This window comes from Antechinus flavipes, chromosome 2 (genome assembly GCF_016432865.1).
Source record: "Antechinus flavipes isolate AdamAnt ecotype Samford, QLD, Australia chromosome 2, AdamAnt_v2, whole genome shotgun sequence".
NCBI lineage: Eukaryota > Metazoa > Chordata > Mammalia > Dasyuromorphia > Dasyuridae > Antechinus > Antechinus flavipes.
Window position 1 is genome coordinate 681,260,795 of NC_067399.1, and position 9,520 is coordinate 681,270,314.

Here is a 9,520-nt window from a genome sequence, read left to right on the forward strand (position 1 = left end):
CTCTCATCTTACAGAAGCACAAACAGCCATGGCAGGTCCCAGGGTCTTAGATGTAGTGACTGGGCCCAGCTCCTCTGACCCAGAACCAACGGTCTTCCCCTTACAACGGGGGCCCTCGCTCCCTCCGTGCCTCTCAGGGTGCCCATAGCAGTCCGGCCCCCGACCAAGGTCAGAATCACGTGTGGAGAGGGGTGGGAAGAGCGAGGCTGTGAAGGTTAAAGGAAGCACTTTGCAAGCTCTGCTGAGGCTCTAGTTGCTGTCCATGTTTTATAGTCTGTTGGGCAGGAGGCTCATCGCCATCATCATTAATAACTTACAATTAATCAAAATAATTTGGTTTGAATCCTGCCCACACGATTCATCTCACGCCTCTCATTTGAGTGGGACTGTCCAGGAGCCAACGAGATGGAAACGAGCTAATCTACCTGGCCGGGGACAGTGGGATCCGGCAGGGACCGAGTCCTGTTCCCCGCGGATTCCCTCTCAGGATAAATAGCTTTATCGGCCTCCCGGCTCCTCCCCCGAAGCAGAGGGAGCTGGGTCCTGGGAGCGATGGTCCTTCCACAGGGACGGCCTTTGCTAAGGTTTATAAGTGGGGCCTAAACCCCCACCACGGGATGAATTGTGGTCACCGAGGGGGCAGGAGGGGACGAATTTGTCGGAATTCAGCCTGTACAAGTTGTAGCGAGAGGGGCTCAGGTAATGGCAGTGTCGGTGCCTGTACCCGGGTTTCCCATGTGCTTCCCAGGCATCTCCTGACCTGGTCTGGTGTATATGTGTGTGTGTGTGTGTGTGTGTGTGTGTGTGTGTGTGTGTGTGTGTGTGATTGTGTGTGATTGTGTGTGTGAGTGTGTGTGAGTGTGTGTGAGTGTGTGAGAGTGTGTGTGTGTGAGTGTGTGTGTGTGTGAGTGTGTGTGTGTGTGTGAGTGTGTGTGTGAGTGTGTGTGAGAGTATGTGTGTGAGTGTGTGTGTGTGAGTGTGTGTGAGAGTGTGTGTGTGAGAGTATGTGTATGAGTGTGTGTGTGTGAAAGTGTGTGTGTGAGTGTGGTGTGTGTGTGAGTGTGTGTGTGAGTGTGTGTGTGTGAGTGTGTGTGTGAGTGTGTGTGAGAGTATGTGTGTAAGTGTGTGTGTAAGTGTGTGTGTGAGTGTGTGGTGTGTGTGTGTGTGAGTGTGTGTGTGAGAGTGTGAGTGTGTGTGTGTGAGTGTGTGAGTGTGTGTGAGTGTGTGTGTGTGTGTGAGTGTGTGTGAGTGTGAGTGTGTGTGAGTGTGTGTGTGAGTGTGTGTGTGTGATTGTGTGTGTGTGAGTGTGTGTGTATATTTGCGTGTATGTGTGTGTGAGTGTGTGTGTGTGTGTGTGTGTGTGTGTGTGATTGTGTGTGTGTGTGAGTGTGTGTGTATATTTGCGTGTATGTCTGTGTGAGTGTGTGTGTGTGAGTGTGTGTGTGAGTGTGTGAGAGTGTGTGTATATGTGTGTGTGTGTGTGAGTGTGAGATTGTGTGTGTGTGTGAGTGTGTGTGTGTGTGAGTGTGTGTGTCTGTGTGTGTGAGTGTGTGTGTGAGTGTGTGTGTGTGAGTGTGAGATTGTGTGTGTGAGTGTGTGTGAGTGTGTGTGTGAGTGTGTGTGTGAGTGTGTGTGTGAGTGTGTGTGTGAGTGTGTGTGTGTGTGAGTGTGTGTGTGTGGTGTGTGTGAGTGGTGTGTGTGTGTGTGTGTGTGTGTGTGAGTGTGTGTGTGTGTGAGTGTGTGTGTGAGTGTGTGTGTGTGTGAGTGTGTGTGTGAGTGTGTGTGTGTATATTTGCATGTGGGTGTGCAGGCACGTCTCCATACATGGTCAGGAAGAAGGCTCTAGGCCCCCCTGGGTGGGAGGGGAAGGCCCGTGAGCCCGCCGCCCGCCTGGGTCAGGTCAGTGGGAAGCCCCCCTGAGAGGGCAGGATCATTGGGCGGATTCACCAACTCTGCTAAGGCAGGGGAAGCGGGGGGAGGGAGGGGCTGCGCAGGAATGGGGGGCCCGAGTGGGGCACCCCTTCACGTAGCATTGTACGGTTCGCCAGGTGCTTTTCATCCCTGTACCTGGGGCCTCACACCGGCCCGAGTGGGGTGGGGGTGGGGTAGCTGCTCTTTGTGATCTCCATTTTCACAGAGGCATAAACTGAGGCTTGGGGGGAATCCAGCCCGGGTCTTTCTGGCTCAGTGTCTCCCGTTAGGTCTCACGGCCTTCCGAACTCGGTCACTCGGCAATGAGAAGAGTTAGTTTTAGTGTCGTTTATGTCAAGATTTAAGGTGGCCCAGGACCTTTCACCCTCACAACAGGCCCAGAGGAGCTGCTGTGATTATCCCCATTTTACAGAGGAGGAAACTAAGTGGGGTCTGCAATGGTGAGTGTCTGAGGCCACAGTCCTGGCTCCGGGCCGGCCCCCTAAGCCTTGAGCCGCCTATTTGCCGCCCTGCGCTAGGCACCCTGGATGAAAGGCAGAAACGTGTCCTTGCCCGGGGCTCACAGTCTAATGAGGGAAATAACATGCACAACTGTACAATACACACACACACAGCACGCGCACACAGTATGCACCGCATGTACACAGCATGCGCACACAGTATGCACCACCTGCACACTGCATACATACACAACCACACACATATTCCCTATGTGCACAGTGCAGCTAGACATCCCACATACACACACAGAACTCACACGCAGTGCACGTGCTCCTCGGCTATCTGCCTACGTACATACACACGCGGAAGGACAGACAGACAGAAACGTCGGGGCTGCAGTGAATAGAACCCTGGGCCTCGAATCCGAAAGACCCGAGTCCAAGTCTAGCCTCAGACATTGATTGGCTCTACAATCTTGGACGTGTCACTTAATTTTATTTCCCTCAGTTTCCTCCTCTGTAAAATAGGGGTAATAACAGCAGCTGCCCTTCCCACCAGGCTTGTTGTGTGGATCAAACGAGATCATGATTGCAAAGCATTTAACCCAGACCCATCCCTGGCAGCCCTCCGTTGTCGTCATCATCATCATCATCGCTATCATAACCCTTCCATTAGCTGCAGCCCATTTCCCCTCAAAGTCCCAAATTAAATGCACAAACTCCTCTTTGTGGGGAAGAGGAGCAGGGAAGATGTGGCCCCTGCTGTTTGGGAGGCTCTTGTAGGGGCCCGGCCTCCTGGAGGTACCTTGCCAAGCCCCCCCTCCCTCCACACCCTGTGAAAAATCCTGCCCTTCTCCCCCTCCCTAAGTCCCCCAGGCTGAAGGCACTGGGACACCTGCACACAGGGCCGTGGGCTGCCATTCGCAGCCCAGGGGACCGGGGCCAAATCACCGTCCTTGGAGAGAAAGCTCATCATTTGTAAGATGAGGGTTTGGTTTAGATGATCCTTTTACTCCTAAGCTGGGAGCGTCTCTCAGAGAATCAGAGGAAGGGAAGGCACGATCCTGCGGGGACCTTGGGGTCCTGGGGTCCAGCCCATCCCTGCAGGGAGATCCTCAATAATGAACCTGCCCAGTTGTCCATCCTCTGCTCGCACCCTTCCCCCTCTTCAGGCAGCCTCTCACCCTGGGACGTCTCATTACCAGAGTCTCTCTTGCTGTGGAGCCAAATTATCTCATCCACTATTGGATTCTACCCATTGGGGCCAAGTGAGGTAAGTCTAATCCTTCCAATAAGATTTAGGGCTGGTGTGAGAGAAGCCTCCAATGGCTCTCAACTTATTTTTAGAAGGATTAGACCCATCCCACTTGACCCCAGTGGGAACTTTCTTGAACCCAGGTGTCTAGAACCGAGAACAATACTTGGGATGAAGTCCGATGAGAGCAGAATACAGTGGGATGACGCTGTTCTTGGGAGCTTTGCCCCTCGGGGAAGCTGAGTGTGACATTAATGTAGCCAACTCACATTGAGTCTTCAGGTCACTAAAACCTCTGGATCCTTTTTCTCCTTGTTGTGAACTTAAGAAAACCCAACAAATTGAAAAACAATTCACATACGATGATCAGGGGGAAAACAGTATTGTGTAGGAAACTGTTCACCTCTTTTGTAGCTTGTTGCTTGTTGCTTAAAGGGTTCATCAAGCTCAACATGAAGTTCAAAAGCTGCCCTTTTCATACGTTGCCCTTTGAACCTACTTCATTTGCATCTGTGCAAAGAAAAAGAGTTTCATGGATGCTCTTTCCCTTGAGCTCCTCCTTCCTCTCAGTATTAGGGTTCAGGTTTCTCATTCTTTCATGCTCAGGACATAGATAGAGCCCTTTGGACTTTGTGCAACAATTCTCTTTGCTGTATATCCCCATGATTTTAAAGCTATTTTATTTTAAAAAAATCTTAAGTTTTATTGATTGGGTTGGTAGTTCTTCGGTTTTATTAATCTCTCCTTTGATTGCTTGTTTTGCCGGGTCCTGGATGACGGACACTTTTCCAGTCACTGGTGGAACAAAGCGAGGTACGGGCTTCTCCCATGCTTTTTAGCATGATGATTTCAGTGATGTGGTGAGACAGCTTCCGCAAGAATGCAGATGGCATCGAGGTCAGCACCGCACTGATGGTCATTTATCTAACTCGGAAAGGCTACAAGCCAAACCTAAAGTGGAGAAAGAGTTGGTGGGTGATTTATTTTTGCTCCTAGATGACTGCAAACTCATTCACCCCCTATAACTAAGATTCAACAGAATATGGATCAATCACCTGCTTCTTTTGCTAATTTTAGTACGACAGTGAACACCTAGAAATCACAGGTGCTCTACTGACCCACGGTGCACTATTTTATGTGTGGAATCATCAGTTACAACAAACGGAGAAATTTTGGATGCTGTGGCTAAGTTGATTTACTTTGCAGTATACTTTCCAGGGACATACCCATGGATGATGAGGTTGGGTTGACGATGCATTGCCAAGGCTAGCTCAGTGTTTTGAAGGTTCTGAAAGAAAACGGTGTAGAGACATTACACTGACCATCAAACTGACAGGCCATGGGCCCACTGTACTGACTTCAATTGTCTGTTTGTGAATCCTGGACAGCAATACGAAGGATAATTGAATCAACTTTATTTGAATTGTCCCACAAAGACTCTGAAGATCATTTGGCAAGAAAAGGTACCAGACACTAAGGTCTTTTCTCCCCTTAAACTGCCAGGCTTTCAAACTCCACTGTAGAGAGCACAACTTCAATAGACTTGTTGTATTGGTCAAATGTCAAATGTACATTTGTTTAAAAGACTTTTCTTATGGGGAACTCACACACGCAAGGTAAGTGCTCTTATGGAGGGCCAAAGAAGTGATCCAAGGGCACTCTCAAGGTCTCCCTGAAAAGCTTTAAAACTGTTATGAGACATGGAAGATACCACCCAGAACGGCATCCCTGTTCAAAGGTAACCCTAACCCCCCGATTCTAACCCTAACCCTAACCCTGCCTCCCAACTCTAACCCTAACTGCTCGCTGCTAAGCCCTATGAGCAAAGCGGACTTGGAGTCGCTCAGAAATGTGAGATGCACAAACTGAGAGCCATCGCCGCTCTAAATGTTCCTCTGGACTATTTGTGTCTGACTGTGGCAGAGCCTTCCAAGCTTGCATTAGTTTGATAAGCCACAGTAAGGCACACTCTACCTTGATCTTAACATAGTGATGCTATTTTGATCATCTTTGAGGCAAAGAACAACAACCAACCATTTAGCTCCAAATTAATTTTTAATCTTCGTTTCTATGGCTCTTTAATGAGTGTAATTTTTATTGCCTTATCATCTGAAGGGCATACATTGAATATTTCTAGCAAAATTACCTTGAAAACCTTCAAGTGCCATCAAAATATCACCAAGTCAATCCACAGGCACTTATTGGCATTGGGGTCCCTACAATGTACAACTTTTATTATTATAACCAACGGAAGCTTCACTCTATCCTAAAACAAGGAAATTCTCTTGGAAATTAAAATGAAAACCTTTAGAATAAAGAAGTTAATTTCTTAATACTTTAGAGAATTCAAATTTGCTCTTATCAATTTAAGTACTATTGAGCTTGACCCAGTTATTAGCCAATAAACCCTTTCCAATGGACTCCATTTTGCAGAGGTTCTCTTTTGGTGATGACACATTTTCTGACTGGCTTTTAAGCTGATTTTTTTGTAAATCTCCAAGGAGGCAAGATGGAAATGAAAAAAAGCCCATTGCATACTCAGGGAAGAGTAGCTGGAAGATTTTTATACTGTTTAATATTTATAAATACTCTGTGAATGCAGCTTTAGTGAAATAATAGAATTATCCCATCCACCTAGGGTGGAATTGCCCTTCGTCATAAACCCCAGTTAATATTAGAGCATTTTCTGAACGCCGAAGACAACATCAGCACCATGGGTAAACATGTCAGCCAAACTCATCATTTTTCCATCCCTGAATGTAGACCTGTACGACAGCAAAGATAATTGTTTTTAGAGACAGAAATACAGGATCTTGAACACGTGGATGCGGGGAAAAGTAGAAATAAAGCCTGCGTGTTAAGTCCCCCTCTGCCCACCCTTTACAAACAAATGCTGGCTTGGCGGTGGGCAGCAGGAGGCTCCGTACCCTTTCTCTTTCTCCTTGGGGGAGATCCACTGCAGAAATGAACACAGCATTTGGGCTCACCGAGTCCGTTGGCTCCAAGCTCCCCCACCGTTTGCTTGTTAAATGAAGCTTATCCCTTTTTGGGCTCTGTTCTAGATTAACAACTTGCTTCATGATTTCCCGGTCTAGGTATTGTATTTGCCTGCCCCTTGTCCTTGGCACACAGCTGATCCTTGGAGCACCATTCGAGGCCCTGCCCAGCACCTATAAGCAACGCTCCCAGAGAGCCACAATTATTAGCAAATATCATGCAGAAGCTTGATGGGTTTGCACAATGCATCACCACGCTGAGTCTAAGCTTCTAGAGGGAAAGGCATCGTATTTATTACTGTGGTTTTATCCTAACCACCAACAGGTATTTCACATACAGTAGGGATTTAATAATTATTTCTTGGACTTGGGGAAGCCAGTTAATAGTTTGTCTGTTGCAGTTCTTCTTTGCAAAGCTCTTATTGAGCTGCAAACCATCCAGGAGTCTGGAGGGACCCAAAGTAGCTTAGCAAGCTTTGGAGTGTGGCCAGTCAGGAAGGAGATGATCCACAGTCCACTGGGGTGAAAAAAGGGCCTTTCCTCATGTTGATCCGGCCCTAATGCTTCCTCCAGCCTGGGAGACCAAGCTAATCCAGACCAAGCTGGAGAAACTCTGGTCTGGTCCCAGAATCAGGAGCCTTTGCTTTTTACCAGCTGGGATTCACCAGATGGCTCCTGATTGAAGGGGATGCTTTTCCTGCTATGACAGCCCCTGGAGGAGAGCCCTGGACAGCAGTGGGGTGATGAAATGCCCTCAGGATGGAATGGAATCACAGATGCTACCTTATAAACACCCTTTAAAAAATTCCAGGTGGTCCAGTGGATAAAGCCCTGGGTCTGGACTCGGGGAGACTGAATTCAAATCCAGTTTCAGGCACTTACTGGTGGTGTGAGTTGGCAAATCAATTCACCTTCTGCTTCAATTTCCTCATCTATAAACTAGGACTAATAACAGTACCTGATTTTAGAATTTTTATAAAGATCAAATGAAATTCTATTTTAAGGGACTCTGCATATGTTGAAATGTTCTATAAATGCTAGTTATTATTCTTGCACACTCTTGCAAGGTCCCTTCAGCCCAGACACTCCTAGCTCTTGAATACCTCCTGCCCCACTATGGATCCCATTGAGTTTGAATAATCTGACTTTGCCCTGTGAGACTTCCTCTGACTTTGCTCAGGATGTTGGGAATGTTATGGAGTCAGAAATGGAGGAACTGGATGGAGAGCTGAGGACAAGGTGGCGTTGTAGCTGCTACTTGGAAGTTCAAGGGAAGAAAACAACAGCTCAGAGCCTAATGGCCTGAGGAAGCCCGAGGAGTGACAGGAATGGAGACCTCGGTGTAGGAGAGGAGACACTTCAGGAGGTGAGAATGACAAGAGGTGAAGGACAGAGTCAGGAACGTCGGATCTTCCCATTTTCCATCACTCAGCAACAAAGGACGTGCTGGGCCCATGTGGGAGGTGAGCGAGTGAAGGGTTTGAGCACAGAGGGGCTCTGGGAGAACAACTCCACCCTTTTCTCTTGTTGGCGGAGGAGAAGGTTTGACCCTAACCGGCCAGCCGGCCTCTACTCCCATTTTGATCGTGGATTGGGTCACTGGCTCTCAGCTACCAAGCTGTTTGCTATGGACAGGGACATGGAAGCCAGAGGAAAAAGGACTCGGGAGCAAGGGAAATGACCATTGCCAAGGACTGCCAAGAGCTCTGACTTTGGTTGACCCCACGACAGAGCAAAGAAAAACGGGTGAGAGTTTCCTGGAGGGAAATTGCATCTGGCCCTAAAGAAACCTTCTTGAACATGTGAGCCATCAAGAGTGGAACTAGTTCAGAAGCTCTAGTAGAATTAGGGGGCAGGGAGTGCCCCAGGGCTGGGACGTGCCAAGGGAAGGCCAGATGACCCCCTCCATGGGCCGTCTCTTCTGTCTTGGGGATTGTGGGAGTCGGAGAGATGAATTTATGGATGTGCCTAGACATGCCATTAAAATGTGCTGAGATAGCTTCAGCGCATTAAAAATCAATGTTATTAAATTGCATTTGGAATCAATATTCTTATTGTTGACAGATGATGAATATTGAGCACTGGTCTTAGGAATTGTGGGTAATCAGAATTTTTTCCTCTTAATCAAGCTTGGATGTGGTGGTAACTTTTTACAGACAGACTTTGAGCAGCTCTGTGACCCAGGGCAGAGGGAACATTAACAGCTTAGCCCCCACTGAAAGGCAGGAAGGAATCGGCATCCCGACACCTCCTCAGGGCACCATCAAAACACCTGAGTCAGTGATGAAGTCCCCTCCCCCCAGCTGGAGGCTGAGAATGCCAGCTACTGCATACGGGGGAGCCTGACTAGGACTACTGGGGACCAGCCACGGTCTCCTCCTCTCCTTGGCAGTTGCTTCCTGACCTCCCAGCCCACTGCAGGCGCCTCTGAGGGCAGCGCTCTCTCTGCGCACTGACTGTGGCCGTGGCTCCTGCCTTCCAGGGGTGACTTCAGGTGTGATGCTGGCTTGCCACTTCGCCTACTGAAATCCCCATTTGAAGCTCTGCACTCTTGCTCACAGCCACAGGCTGCCATTCAGCATTTATTAACTGCCTACTGCGTACCAGCCACTGCGCTAAGCAATGTCGAAAATCAGACAGGTCCTGCCACAGTCGAGTGGAGAAAACTGATCATGCAAGATCCGTCCAGTGCTGGCGGAAGTCCGTCTCAGAAAGGAGCCGCTGGCGGCCTGGGGCGTAGGCTTTGCCACAGAACATAAGCCAGGACAGGGAAGGAATGATCGAATCATATGGTGACCCAAGTCTGTGGCCAGTAAAGAAGATTCTTCTGAGTATGTTCTGGTGCCAGTGGATTCCCACTAGCATGGGCAGTGGGAGAAGGGCCTGTTTCATAAATC